This window comes from Suricata suricatta, chromosome 3, assembly GCF_006229205.1.
Source record: "Suricata suricatta isolate VVHF042 chromosome 3, meerkat_22Aug2017_6uvM2_HiC, whole genome shotgun sequence".
Taxonomy (NCBI): domain Eukaryota; kingdom Metazoa; phylum Chordata; class Mammalia; order Carnivora; family Herpestidae; genus Suricata; species Suricata suricatta.
Genome location: NC_043702.1, coordinates 167523076 through 167538149, shown reverse-complemented (window position 1 = coordinate 167538149; position 15074 = coordinate 167523076). Strand labels below are relative to the sequence as shown.

Here is a 15074-nt window from a genome sequence, read left to right as displayed (position 1 = left end):
TGAGTAATAGCCAAGCCTTCATAGTTCATGGCAAGAAAGAATAGCTTCGATACGTGCTGTGCTTGAGTTTACAAAGTGCATTTATTTGCACCATTTACTGACAGTTTTTAAGGTGCTGTGCGGTCTACCAAAAAAAAGTATAAAAAAGCAGATATCTGCCTTAGGGGAGCTTCAAGTGTTTGGGAGACAAGACCACAATATGTGAACTGCAGACAATAATGTTCAGTGAAGTTGTAATTAGATGTCAGGGATTAAAAGTACAGTGATATTTCAGAAACCGAAGCTCTGGCTTAGAATTCGTGGTAATTAGAGTTGGCTTCGTAGAGAGGAGGTAGCGCGGGCTGCATGGGGGAAGCATGAGAGTGGAAGAGGAGGCTGTCCCCAGCACTCAGGAGGTGACTGGAGTTAGGAGCTACTTCTGCATCGGAAGGGAGAGGCGGGGAGCACGTGGACTTGACTGTTGGGCACGATTTGGATGACGGTAGCGACGGAATAAGATGATGTGATGGATGGACTCTCTGTGGGCCCCCTCCCACCCCCTGCCCTACTCCAAAGTCATGTGTTGAAACCTAATCACCGATGTGATAGTATTCGGAGGTGGGGGGGGCCTTTGGGAGGAGATTGGGTCATGGAGGTGAAGCCCCCATGAATGGAATTAGTGCCCTTATCAAAGGGACCCCAGAGAGTTCCCTCACCCCTTCTGCCACATGAGGACAGAGCTTAAATGGCTTTTGGTCCGTGAAAAAGAAAGCAGGCTCCCACCAGGTCCAAATCACCTGGCAATCTGATCCGGGACTTCTCCAGCTCCAGAACTCAAAGAAGTAAATTTCTCTTGGTATAGACATGGCCACCAGTCTGTGGTATTTGTGGTATAGCCGTTCGAACAGCCTAAGACAGATAGGACGAGTCGGGTCAGATTACAGAAGGGAGACCGAGAGAATTTCAATTAGGTCGTTACATATGTATTTTGTCACTGAATCCCTATCCGAACAGCCCTATCCATTTAGTGGTATTGGCCCATTTTGTAGAAAGTATACAGGATGATGAGTCCCCCTACGTCTGAGCCATGTTCCCTTCCAGCATGCACTCACTCAAGACAGGCTTACAGGCTAGATGTGGTTGGTGAGTGGGGAACCTTCTCGGCTTTCTCACAGAGGAAGTGTGAGTGCGAGAAGGGTTACTAACGACGTTGTTTCTTGCACATAGGTGTGTCTGTTTATAGAGCCTGAGAAAATCCTCTGGGAAATACATAGAGCAACCCAAGAGGCAGACCCGAATGTCAGATTATGAGCTCAGCTCTCAGGATCGGCCCCCTTTTCCCGTGTCCCAGCGGTGGCCAGCCCACTTCTATCCACACGGTGTGATTCTCTGAATCACAGCCAGCGTCAAAGGCATGCTCCTTTTTGGGACCTGTGTCTCTACAATTGATGATGCTTTCCGATTACCAAACACAATTCATTTGGCAATGAAAGAAAATAGTTTTGTGAGATTGCCTCCATGTGTGGGAAATTACATTTTTGATGAGCAAAGCTGTTGGCCTTCTTCATGCTTCTGGTTGAGAACATGAGCTGGTGGCAGCCGGGGCCTTGAGTGACAAATCCTAGGAACCGGTCACCCAGCTGCCACCGCCCATCTAGAGGGAAGCAGACTTTATCCCTGCGATGCCTTAAGTGATGTTTTGTAATCTGTTGATTTTCGTTAGCCGATGTATATGCTACTAACTATCTGAGTAAAAGGACTCTTATTTTTTAAAATATTTCTAAGTTTATTAATTTATTTTGAGAGAGAGAGTGCAAGCAGGGGAGGGGCAGAGAGAAAGAAGGGGGGAGAGAAGCCCAAGCTGGCTCTGCACTGACAGTGCAGGGCTCAAATTCAACGAACCTCAAGATCATGACCTGAGCCGAAATCAAGAGTCAGCCACTTAACTGACAGAGCCACCTGGGCATCCCTAAATTAACTCTTTCTTAAAGAAGGTTTCTGTGATCAAATTTGATGTCAGAAAGTGCGAGATCAGGGTTGTTGAAGGTGTGATTCTTCTCAGTGCTCGTGATTTTCCAGGCTGCCTGGTTGTCTGTCACAAAGGGACTCAAAGGTAGAGGCTAGCCTTCTGGGTCTTCTCTACAGGGTGGGTTCTGGTTAATTCCAGTCCAAGACATTAGTCCCCTTAATCTCTGGTGGTCTGGCTGGGCAACCCCTAGAGGTGATGCTTTTCATTTCAGTTGCCCTTGAGCTCAACCGTAGGAGACTTTTTATCATCTTAGAGATGGTTTCCTTTTCTTCAACCTTTGCTGCTACCCACTCAGTGCCAAGGAGACCAAAGTTAAGGGCACCGTTTCCACAAGCCCCTTCCTTGCCTCCAGTCTGCAGGGCAGTTTTACGGACAACTGTTTTTGGCACCAAGGTCCTCTGTTCATTAGGACTTGCTGTGTTCCAGACTCCGAGGGGTACCTGTCTGGAGATCGAGGTTAGCTCCAAGGTCATTTCAATTTAGATTTATCTGTGATGGCCGAGGAATCATGTAAGTGGTGAGGAAATTATCCTCACATAGTCGGGGGTGGGGGAGAGCATTGGGGGGTGGAAATCACCAAAATCAAATTCTTCCTGTATCTTCTTATATCCAGACCAATGTTTTGAGAAACTGGCTTGCTGGTAACTATGAAAAGTTTCCACCGGTTTTCCTCCTACTCCTCATCACCCCCCTAAAGACTATGTGGCTTCCACGTTCTTAATTAACCACATCAAATACTTTGTTTCCTGGGTTGGGCTTTTTATTTGGTTGATGAATGATACCCAGGCAGGAGATGATGGCAAGAGATGATGGAGGACTAAGAAGTCCTTGTCAGAAACTCTGGGGTGCTTCGAAAAGGGTAAAATGACTTACGCAGATGGGCCGGGAGCCAGTCTGCAGCTGTGGCCACTGGAGAGGCAAGTGGCCACTCTGAGGACTTAGGGACCTCGATAGGGGACATGCAAAGGCAGGAGGTAGTTGAAGGGCTCCTTGAAAAATACATGATGGGACACTGTGTGTGCGGTCCTCTGGGCTTTCACCAGGAGCTGGCAGCCCTTCTGAGCCTTTGGATTTTTGAGGTCACACTGTGAGATCAGCAGATTGTCAACCACCGTCCGATCATTGAATCTGATTTTTTAAATGTTTATTTTTGAAAAAGAGAGAGAGACAGAGCGTGAGTGGTGAAGGGAGGGGGGCAGAGAGAGAGACACACACAGAATCCAAAGCAGGCTCTAGGCTCTGAGCTGTCAGCACAGAGCCTGACGTGGGGCTCAAACTCACAAACCTGAGCCAAAATCGAACGCTCAACTGCCTGAGCGGCCCAGGCACCCCCTTACATTGCTTTTTAAGAAAAAGTCAGCCAGGCTGTATTCATTTAATAATTGCATAAGTAACCAAAAGACAAAATCTAGTGCTACTTTTGTAGTTATTTTTTAAAGTTTACCTGAAAAACCGTCTTTCCCCTGTGAATTGTAGCCCTAGAGGTTTCCCATCACTGTTTGTGTTCTCATCGATCTTTGTAACCACGCCGCGAAGTAGGTTCTTACACAAACGGATCCCACCCCATCTTCAAGGTGGCGAATCTGAGGCTTGGAGGAAGGAAATAATGGCATGGGGTTCACAAATTTTGTCTCCTGACTCCAAGTGCCTCTTAAAAAAAAAAAAAAGAAACCAACAACCTCAACAAGTCACTGTTCTGCTCTTAGTTGGACAAGGGAGGTATGGTTAGAAATACCAGTGATGATGTGAAATTAATTAATGGTTTCTTCCTTCCTGGTGGGAATGAGATCTCAGAGTAGAGCAGATGCATTACTTGGTCACACGTGGAAATCTGAACCCTACCTGTGTGTTGTTGGCGGGTGGACGTAGAAGGATTAACAGATGCAGATGGAAGCCTGTTTCCAGACAGATGGGTCCAACAGATATCCCATAAGGAAGTAGAAATTAATTACTAAAAAATTATATTTTAGAAGCTCATGAAACAAACATTTATTTTATTCATTTGCTTTCTTTTTTTTTTTTTAAAGCATAGCTTTCTTTTAAGCTTGTTGGGCGTAGTCTGGAAGAGAGGACATGAACCGTTTTAGAAGTACACATTCAAGAGGGATCCATTAAAATTTTTTGTTAATGTTTTATTTATTTTTGAGAGAGAGAGAGAGAGAGAGAGACAGTGTGAGCAGGGGAGGGTCAGAGAGAGAGGGAGACACAGAATCTGAAGCAGGCCCCAGGCTCTGAGCTGTCAGCACAGAACCCGATGCGGGGCTCGAACCCACAAACCATGAGATCATGACCTGAGCCGAAGCTGGACGCTTAACCGACTGAGCCACCCAAGCACCCCCAAAGGGATCCAATTTCAAACTCCTACCCCGTGGACTTAGCAGTTCAACAAGCTTCAACAGGGCTGGCTGGTGTCAGCTAGATTTTGTCTAAATACTCCTAGAAATCGCGGGTTAGAGCATAGAACTTTTCTATCTTCAAGGAGCCTTTGAGATAATTACTATTTAACAAAACGTTGTTACAATATTCTCCGTATCAAACAGGCTGTTTTTTCCTCCTGATGGACTGAATCTCCCTCAGTGAGATTTTTTTTGCGGTTATCTGAGGTCTCCCCTTGGACACCATGTAAAAGAAATCCACTCTCTTTTGTACAGTGACCGCTCAAATATTTTTTTAAGTTTATTTATTTATTTTGGAGAGAGAGAGAGAGAGAGAGAGAGAGAAAGAGAGAGAGAGGCAGAGGGAGAGAAAGAATCCCAAGCAGGCTTCATGCTGTCAGTGCAGAGCCTGACCACAGGGCTCAAACTCATGAACCGTGAGATCATGACCTGGGTCAAAATCAAGAGTCAGGCACTTAACCAACTGAGCCACCCAGGTGTCCTTGGCCTCTCAGATATTTGAAGACCACTGTCTTTATCCCTTCCTCGTCTCTTCCCTAGGCTGAACACTCTCCTATCCTTGAATTTCTGTGTATTACTTATACTTTGTGCTTTTTTCCTACTTCCACAGACACTTATAGAGCACCTACTGTGTGCAAGCCTGGCACATTAAAACATGTAAACTTGTGTCTTGCAATATGAATGACTACCTGAGAACTAGGGAAGAAAAAAATTGGTTGTATTCATTTCCTTTGTGCTTAGAGAATAGAAAATAAAGTATGTGTCTGTGGGTGCACGCGTGTATATGTGTGTACGCACGCGTACACACATACATGTGCACCTACATACATACATATGTACCAACACGTATGTATATATACATAAAATAAAAGTATATTTTAACCATAGGGAATGGAAACCAGAAGATAAATAAATGAGAAAGAAGTTGAAAAGTTAGTTAGGCATTTAAAATAAATCTCTCTACATTAGATGGTTTAAAATATTAATTAATTGTGAGGTTCCTTCTAGCTGCCTCTTAGAGACAGAACTGTTCAGGATACATTGCAGTAGGTTGTGAGGCCTCGATGCAGGTGAAGGGAGAAAGCCAGCTTTCAGCAGCTTGCTGGGTTTTGTTCCAGACCAATACAGAGGAGGTACCTGGGAACTTGGTTGTGTGATTTTCCTTAGGAGGCTGGGGACAGGTGGAGAGAAACCCAGAGATTCCATGAGGCCGAGTCTGGGTTGGTCGCTAGGTGACAGGAGCTTTAAGGAAAAGGAAAGGAAATAATGAACCATGAGGTGTAGCTGAGGATAGGAAAAAAAAAACACAAAGAAAAAGAAAGTTAGTGAAAACCGACTTACAAAGAGACACATTAATTTAAACTCCGCCCTGCTCCAAGTTTTGATCTTTGGCCCTGAGCAACTCAGATTTACCTTTGTCTTTGCTGAGACAAATATTTACCCAGAAAGAAAGAAACTTGTTGAATAAATTAATACAGTAAAGAAGACGTTGTGGGAAATGTTTTAAGTATCCCAGCAAACAAAAGAACACCTTTAAGTATTTTCCTGATACAGAATAGAAGTATCCGATAAAAATGAGTTAGTGTGTCACTTATATACAAAGACAGTATAATTAGAAGTCTTTCTTACAGATTTATCAAAACAGATATGATTGGGGCGCCTGGGTGGCTTAGATGGTTAAGCATCTGACTTTGGCTCAGGTCATGATCTCACAGTTTGTGAGTTTGAGCCCCGAGTCAGGCTCCGTGCTGACAGCTCAGAGCCTAGAGCCTGCTTCAGATTCTGTGTCTCCCTTTCTCTCTCTCTGTCCCTCCCCAGCTCATGCTCTGTCTCTGTCTCTCAAAATATAAATAAATGTTAAAAAAAAAAACCCAGATATGATCTACCAAGGACATTGGGCCCAATGAAAAGAAATAGGAAGAAATTATCCTACTTTTGTTTAGCTTACCCTCTTAGAGAGCCATCCATAATTCAGCCTGGCCCTTCTGGTTATTGCGAATTGGTAAGGAAATGGCTCATAAATTGCATTTTGAGATCACTTGCTTTCTTTGCAAGTGTTTAGAAATGAGAGTGGTTTGAGCATGGCTCTTTCCGGGCCCACAGGAAACACCTACTCATCCACACGCCCTCCCATCTCTCTGGCCGTCTGTCTGGCCGTTTACGCGTCCATCCATTGAATAAATATTTATTGAGCATCTAGAAGCCAGGCACTGTTCTCAGGGCTTAGAATACATTAGTAAATAAAGCAGGAAAAAAAAAAAAAAGCCTGACCTCAAGGAACTTCTATTTGAGGAATAATGACTTTTTTAGTTGCCTAATAGTTGCTGTTTTCTGTCAGTTATCAAAGTTGGATACTTTCAACTTAAAAAGCAAAAAGCGAGACTGATGGTGTGGGCTAAGGATAAGCACATCCCAGGTCCTGCCCCACATTTTTCTGTTATTGGAAGCCACCTCCTTCCTTGGGCTTTGGGGGCAACTGGTGGCTGAGGCGTCAGGCCAGGGTGCTCTGGGGTCTAAATGCCCGGGTCGCTGCCCTAGAGGGGCCACCATGGACAGGAGGCCCTCAGCAGGAAACCATTGGAATGGGAGGAAGGAAGGAAGTTCTTCCCTTTCCTCTTCTGCTTGCTGCACGCACCTTCCTTCCTTGTGGGGTCCCTGCAGGGGCGGAGCAGCTCAGGGCTGCGGGACTTGACCTTCATTCTGTGTGGCCCTGCACGCCCCGTCTGCTCAGAACCCAGCCTGTGAGTCTTCTGACGTGAGGAGCGGCTCCCTAAGCACGTCCTGTCCCAGGGAAGCACACAAAGGGAGAAGAAAACCTCTGAGGGAGTGGCAATTCTACCACTCTCATCAAGTTTGGGTTTAAAATTCTAGGTTGCGGGATACAGATCAGTAAGCGGAAGGCGGTAACTGACATCCGCACAACCCCTATTAGAGTCTGTGGAGACGTGCACAGATTCCAGATGTCCTGTCTGCTGTTCCCAGACTTGATCCCCACCAGGATGCCTTGAGGCGGACGGGAGAGCCCTGTTTTGTGGAAGAGGGAACCCGGAATTTCAAGGAATTGCCCTGGGGTACAGTAGAGGGAGAGAGAGAGAGAGAGAGAATCCCAAACAGGCTCTGTGTTGTCATTGCAGAGCTCAGTGTAGGACTTGATCTTATGAATCGTGAGATCACGACCCGAGCCGAAATCAAGGATTTGGATGCCTGACTGAGCCACCCAGGCACTCCTCAGGACTATTTTTTTCAAAATTTTTATTTATTATTTCTGAAAGAAAGAGAGGGCATGGGCAGGGATGGGGCAGATAGAGAGGGGGGACAGAGGATATGAAGCAGGCTCGGCACTGACAGCTGAGAGTCTGACGTGGGGTTTGAACTCATGAACAGTGAGATCATGGCCTGAGCCAAAATCACTTGCTTAACCAACTGAGCCACCCAGGTGCCCCTAAAGACAATTTTAAAGTAATCTCTGCACCCAACATGCAGTTCAAACTCATAACCCTGAGATTCAGACTCAAACACTCTACTGACTGAGCCAGCCAAGTCCCCCACACCCCACTGCCGCCCCTGACCCAAATAAGACTTTTAAGTCTGGCCCTGTGATTCCAAACCCAGTGCTCCTTCTACCTGGCTACATGGCTTCCCTTTTGTTATCTTGACTCACACAGCAAATGAGACAAGCAAGGTTCTGTCATTATCTTCCCTGTGTTATAACCCGTAGAACCAAGGTGGAGAGGGAGGTGGAGAGGCTAAATGCTTTGCTTCAGGCTGCTGGTGTGGGCGGGGGTAGAAGTGACAGTCAAACCCAGATCATGTGACTCAAATCAAAGGCTTTCTGCTGTGTCATCTCGCTGGATGTGTCAGGAACCACCACCCCACCACACACACACACCCACACTTGGTTTGGAGCCATCACTTGGTACGCTAGTGAAGGGCTGTGGAATGCCATCCACAGACTTAACACTTACCTCGATGGCAAAATAGTCGTGTGTTTGATACGTGCTTGTGCGGTATGGTGCCCCTTTCTCTTCTTTTTAGTATTGATGTGGGATCACGTTAAGATTTATAGTTACTCTTAAGGTTTCTTTTCTGTCGTTTACATGCAGAATATCCAACAGCCAGACTTACATTTAAAACAGCCTTGTGAATATCCTTGTGAATTCCTCAGGCTCAAGCATGCAGTTTGCTTTTTGGAGATGAATCTGTAGCTACATCTACCTATCTCTGGCAGATAGCATTATCTTCATGTTTTCCCTGTTTCTTGATATTTTATGAAAGTATTGCAGAAATAAAAGAACTGTCTTTACACTTTGATCTCTCTTATACTTTATGGATTCTGAAAAACGGAAGGAGAACAAAAGAAATCTATGCGATAGTGCTTTCCCTAAGTTCTGAGAAGCAGGTTTAAAAACATTTAAAAAATTTTTTAGTGTTTATTTATTTTTGAGAGAGAGAGAGAAACAGAGCATGAGCGGGGAAGGGGCAGAGAGAGGGGGAGACACAGAAACTGAAGCAAGTTCCAGGCTCTGAGCTGTGAGCACAGAGCCCGATGTGGGGCTTGAGCTCATGAACCGGAGATCATGACCTGAGTCGAAGTCGGATGCTTAACCAACTGAGCCACCCTAGCGCCCCCCAATTTTTTTTTTGATTTAAAATTTTTTTAGAAACCAGAATGGACAGACACTGGAAAGGAGGATCCCGTGTGGTCAAGGCAGACCAGGATACTGCCCTTGGGTTGAGAAGACTGTATTTAAATGTTTAAGTGTCCTAGATTCATAGACCTGCCTCTCTGGGCATCAAGATGTGTATAGATGTTATTTTCTAAGGGTAATAAATACGGAAAGAGAATGAGCACCTCACACATCAAGAAGTCACTTACAAGGGGAGGAGCCTCCTGAGATAAAGTCTTTCTTTTATCACCTATATTGGCAAAAGAGATTTGAGTCACTATACTCAATAATGCAAATTTTTTGTTCTTATACCTAAGTAGTTATATCTATCATATAGAAAGTAAGTAAACTTTCTATAGCATTTTATGGTTAAGAACCACTTAGTCCTATGTGTTGAACTTTAGTAACAAATTTAGAAGGGAACTTACTTGTAAGTATACTGTGGTGTTTAATCATGACCTTGGCGATAGGAATTAGACATAAATTACTAGAGCCAGGTACTGGTGGGGAAACTGAGTCCTGGAGAGGTTGAGCTACTTCCTCAAGGACACAGGATGTTACTTGCCAGGATCAAGACTTGAGCCTTGTTTTCTGACTATAGAGTTCTAGCTCTGTCTGTTAAGAGATGTCAAATCATCCAAAGGCATTCACAGAATCTTCCAAACTTTTCTGGAACCCCCTTTCTGAAGGCTTCCACCATCACAGCTATTCCTGGGAGATGGGGATGGCTTCTCTAGATCTCTCTGCATTATTTTTGTTGTTGTTATTTTTAGTTCTGTTTTCATGAAAAATGTCCTTTTAGCTCACGAAAAGAGCGTAGCAGCAGTTTACCACAGTGTTCCGGAACGGGAAGGTCTTATCTCACCTACAAAGTAGGGGCACCTTCGTGCTTCCTAGGTAGTGAAAGGAGGCAAAGCCAGCTTTCCCCCAGGGGAGGACTAAAGCCTGCAGGTCCTCATTTCATCCCGGACCCCAGGCTCTGCTCTTTCCTCCCTCCTCCCTCTTAGAAGCATGAAATAACGCAGAAGTGTTTCCGTATCCCTGCAAAAGGAAGGGGGTTCCGGAGACTAGAGGAGAGTTACTATCCATTCATTCTTTACCAGGAACAATGCTAGGACTTCCATAAACATTTTTCTCAATTATTACAATAGTTCTAAGAGGTGGGTATCCTCTCCATTTCTCAGATGGGGCATCTGGGTGACATTTCTAAACTTGTGCGGGTAGTGAAGGATGAAGCCTGGATGGGCACTCAGACCTGTAAGAGTCCAAAACCTGTGTGCATCCCGTGTACACGGGGTGCCTTCCTGGATGCTGGAGAACACCTCAGACTGTGGCTTCCTGAAGCCTTCTGGGTGGAGACCCTTAGGTGCCCATCCCTGTCACGACACAGAGCACAGCACCACCCGGTGGCAAGAGCCTGCACTCAGGAACTGGTTAGGCTTGAGTTTGAATCCCGTGTTAGCCACTTACTACTGATTGCATTGGCGTGCTGCTTAACCACCCCCCCACCCCTGTTTATTCCCCTGTGAAGGAGCAGGATACCTACAGGGCAGGGGACCCAGGAAGAGTAGATTAGAGGGTACATGCAGAGCCCTAACCTGGTAGGTGCCCCCTGAGTGATTTTACTTATTATTATTGTGAGTCCTACTATATTTTTAAAATTTAGTTACTTACTTTTACTTTATTTTTTTTTATTTTTTATTTCAGAGAGAGAGAGAGAGAGAGAGAGAGAGAATGAGCAGTGGAAAGGGGTAGAGAGAAAGAGAGAGAATCCCAAGCAAGCCCCACACTGAGTGTGGAGCCCAATGCAGGGCTCGATCCCACTACCCTAGGATCATGACCTAAGCAGAAATTAAGAATCTGACATTCAACACACTGAGCCACGGCCCCCCATTACATTTTTTTTTTAAGAGGACAGTGGTGGGTCACCTGAATCCTGCAAGGGTGTGTTCTTGGCCTCAAGGCTTTTTTGATCCGTGACAGGACTCTGCCAATTTCCCAGCCTCTCCTCTCTGCTGGAGATCCAGATCTTATCAGGCATCTCTGCTTTGGCAAACCTGTTTGGTCTGGCTTCTTGGGAAGCTTTCCCGGCCTGTCTGAAGGGAATTAGGTCGGTGACAAGCAACCGAGGCAGCCCTAGAAACTTTCAAACTTATCAGAGCTGCTTCTTCCTTCCTAAAGTGAATGCTCCTCTGCAGTTTCTCCGTGTATGTTTCCTTGGCTGCCCGAGGTGCTTGGAAGGAAGCGCGAGTTATGATGTCAGAAGGCAGAAAGGAAGGGTGAGGCCTCCCTCTTTGGGTTTCAGAGGTGAGTCAGTGAGAGAGACCTGATCCCACTTCATTTCCCTGGTCCCCCGGGCACAGGCCAGATACATTCAGCTGTGGGGAAGTTTGTTGAACAAATGAGTGATGCGTTGACCATTCATAGCCCTGGATGCAGAAGTGGTTTCCAGACTGCTTAACAACAAGGAGGGTGGCATGGACACCAGCCGGCAGAGTGGACCCGGCCATAGTCCTGGAGCAGGGTCCTTCAGACTCCCTTCTGTGGCTGGATGTTAACAAGTAAGCTGCTGGATTCTTGGAAAGTGCAAGCAAGAGACGGGGTAAAGGTGGGGGGGGGGCACTGGGAGATGGGGTATTCTTTCTCTGTCGAAAAGAAACATTTAAAAAATTTAAAAACTTACATATGGAGGAACTATGGACTTATAATGGAAGAAGTAACTTGGAGAAGAACAAGGTGGTGTTTTCTTTGTCCTTGTTAGTTTTGTGTTTTTCAGATCTCACTAACTCTCCCAACTGGGTCCTGCTGTGGGCATGCATTTGAGAGCCTGGGTGTTGTGACATCCCCAAGGCACCACCGCATGGGCCCTGGGCTCCTCCCGTGTGTGACTTCCGGTGGTCCCCCACGCAGAGACTTTGGGGAACGCCTGCCCCTCCCAGCTGCTCTTGCTCCTGCTGTCCTCATCTTCATTTTTCAATCTTATGGTTGTGTCTTTGAAACATGTGTGCACCTCCCTTTACATAGTTTATCATTAACCGGACGTTACTGTTTAGATAGACTTTCATGTCATTGAAAAGGATTCTTCTGGTTTGGTGACATCTTCGGCAGCCGGCTCTCCATGCACGGAGAGATTCTCTGCTGTGTCTGATGGCCCATGCAATTCACTAGCGGCTTCAAGAGAAGTTTGGCACATTGTGAAGAACTTTCCACTAAAGTTGCAGGTGTTATCAGAAATGGAGAGAGCGGCTCCAGGGTGGCCCGTCAGTTAAGCGTCAGACTCTTGGTTTCTCCATAGGTCATGATCTCCGGGTTCCTGAGATTGAGCTCCATGTCAGGCTCTGCTCAACAGTGTGGAGCCTGCTTAGACTTCTCTCTCTCCCTCCCTCGGCCCCTTCCCCACTCACACACGTGTGCTCTCCTGCTCTCTCTCTCTCAAAATACATACACTTAAAAAAAGAAATGCAGATAGGAATGACTAACAAATAATAATCACGAGTAATAAAATGAAATTTATTGAGTCGACTAGCTTTGTAGAGCTCATGTGCTCATCTTCTCACGGATGTAGGAGGCCTCCTTCCCCCGTCCTTTGCCGGATGGAAGGAGGGCCTGCCGCAGACGTTTCTGACAGTGGGGTGACTGGCAGCTGCCAGCAGGAGCCCCTCCAGCCCCCCCGGGACCACCACCTCTGCTGCATCCATATTTAAGGCCTTCAGGGGACACATGGCCCTCTCCCCATTCTCCCATCCTTGTCCCAGTATTTACCTTTCTAGATACCAAGGCTTTGCTCTTCTCCATGAAATGGTTGGCATCCTCAGATTTAGGCCAAGAAAGAAAAATATAGGATCTGACTTCCTTTTTGAACTCCTGCGTGCACACAGCATCAGTAAACACATGGCAGTAGCACCAGGCCGAGTCTTCCCCGAAGTGGCCCCTCTTGTCGAGGTCCGACTACGGATTGGCGGGGTGACATCCCGGCGCGCCTCCTTCCCGCTCTCCCCAGTTGGGAAGCGCTGTGCCCACTGGAGGGCAGAGCCGCGCCCAGGGGGCCGCCCTGGGAGGCAGCGACCTTCCTCCGGGGCTCCTGATATCGAGCTGGGGAATGAGTAATTGGGACTCGCCAAAGTGTTTAAACACCAGAATTGAAATTAATGTCCCCTCATTGCTGGCTACGCTGACAATACATTACAGCAAACACCTTCCCAAAGTGAAATGAATGTTTGTTTATCCTCATGAAATATACATCAAAACATGTTGGTGGGAGAAGCCCTAATGAGGGAAGGAGCCAGGTTTCCCGTTAATTCCAGGCGTATTTTTGACTGAAATCAAGGGTTTTTCTGTTCTTTCCTTTCTTTTCTTTCTTTCTTCCTTCTACTCCACCCCCTCCTTTTTTTTTTTTTAGAATAACCTGTCCACAGCTGTGTATCTAGGACATTAATATGGGTTTAATGAAAACTCCAGTTGATCTGTCCAAAGATATTGATGAGCATTGCCCAGTGGTATTAATCATCTCCTTGAGAGAGGAAATGAGCGAATGGGCGAGCAGCTTTCTGTCAGATGCCAATCCCGATGAAGAGAGGTGAAAAAAAAATGTGTTGAACCCTCCCTGGCCCCATCCATTTCCTGGGACGTGGACTGGGCCAGGAGGGAATGAGAAGGGCCCATGACAGCACAGGAAATTCTGGGCCACTTTTGACGTGAAATCATTAAGCTACTGCCAATAAATCCATTACCGTTAATTATATTGAGATGGCCAACGATCCACTGACAATATTCCTTCATTGATTTTCATTCGCTGGGAATCGATGTCCTGGCTTTAATCGCTTTGGTGTTTTCATTTGTCGGTTTCCTTCTCCCTCTCATCTCTTTCTCCCCGTGTCCCCGCCTCCCACAGCTCTACCTCCCCTCCCCCCATGAGCTCTCGCAGTAATCCGGTTCCCCTCTTGCTGGTGATACAGTTCTCTCCCTAAGTGCCAAATGTTTCTTGATAGGAACAAGCTACATTTCTTTATGGCTTATGGCAAACTGCCTTGATTACTTCTACTGCTGTACCCATTATGTGAATTAAATATGTATTCAGTTGCATGCTGCTTGTGATGTTATTGCAGGGTGACATATGGTACTGACTCAATTAGAATGAAACTAGCATTAGATAACCCTTCTGATTACATGCATCCTGACCGGCTCCTCCTCGGCCTCCCCTCACGCACCCGCTCGCTCTGGTGTCTGCGGGCCGCAGGTTTTCATGATTGGTTATCATCCCCGCCACACAGGGTGCAGGAGGGGTTTGGGGGTGGGGGCGGGCTGCAGGTCCCTGGGAAAGAGGGCGCATCAGACAGATAGAAAAGGGGTGGTGGGGGAGGAATAGAAGAGACTGAAAGCTTGGATTTGGAATTAACCTTTAAAATGTTTTGCAAGAGGTCGTCGGGCCTCCTATGAGAGGGGACCACCAAGGCCTCTCTAGGGTTGGAAGATAAGAAAAGGAAAAAACAAAATAATGTGAAATGGCTGCTGGGTGTGTGATGAGTTGGTTTGTACCTGAAAAATTCTTAATTTAAAAATACTGCCCTTAATTTTTTCCCCGCTGGGGAAAGTCAGTACTTATTCTAACTCCAATACCCTTTTTATTAAAGAACACGCGTGTTTTAGTGGACATTAGCACACTCGATTCTCCTTGGCACCTGACAATGCAGCTAGAGTAGGGATTGTTGCCCCCTTTCCGCAGAGGGAGCAGTAGAGACACAGAGACAGTTCATGACATTGTAATTCGAGGTCTCAAAGTCATTCGGTGGCAACATTTGGAAGACTCCTAAAGGGCAGCTCAAGGATGTGCTATAAAGTGTTTGAAAGTTGCTAAATCTTAAAACAAAAAAGAAGGGAAGTGGTGGGGGCAGGGGCAGAAGCTGCCAGGATGTCATGTTCTGGCTGCCACATGATTCACGGCCCCAAACAGCTGATGCACACCATTTCTTCCCACCAAGTAGTTTTCTCTCCTTGGTCACCATG

At 46.2% G+C, this 15074-nt stretch overlaps 1 protein-coding gene across 2 annotated transcripts in view; it reads left to right on the top strand.

Moving 5' to 3' along the window:
- PBX1 (PBX homeobox 1) overlaps positions 1 to 15074 on the top strand; it is a 284299-nt gene that overhangs the window by 110820 nt on the left and 158405 nt on the right. The gene's annotated exons all lie outside the window — the stretch shown is intronic.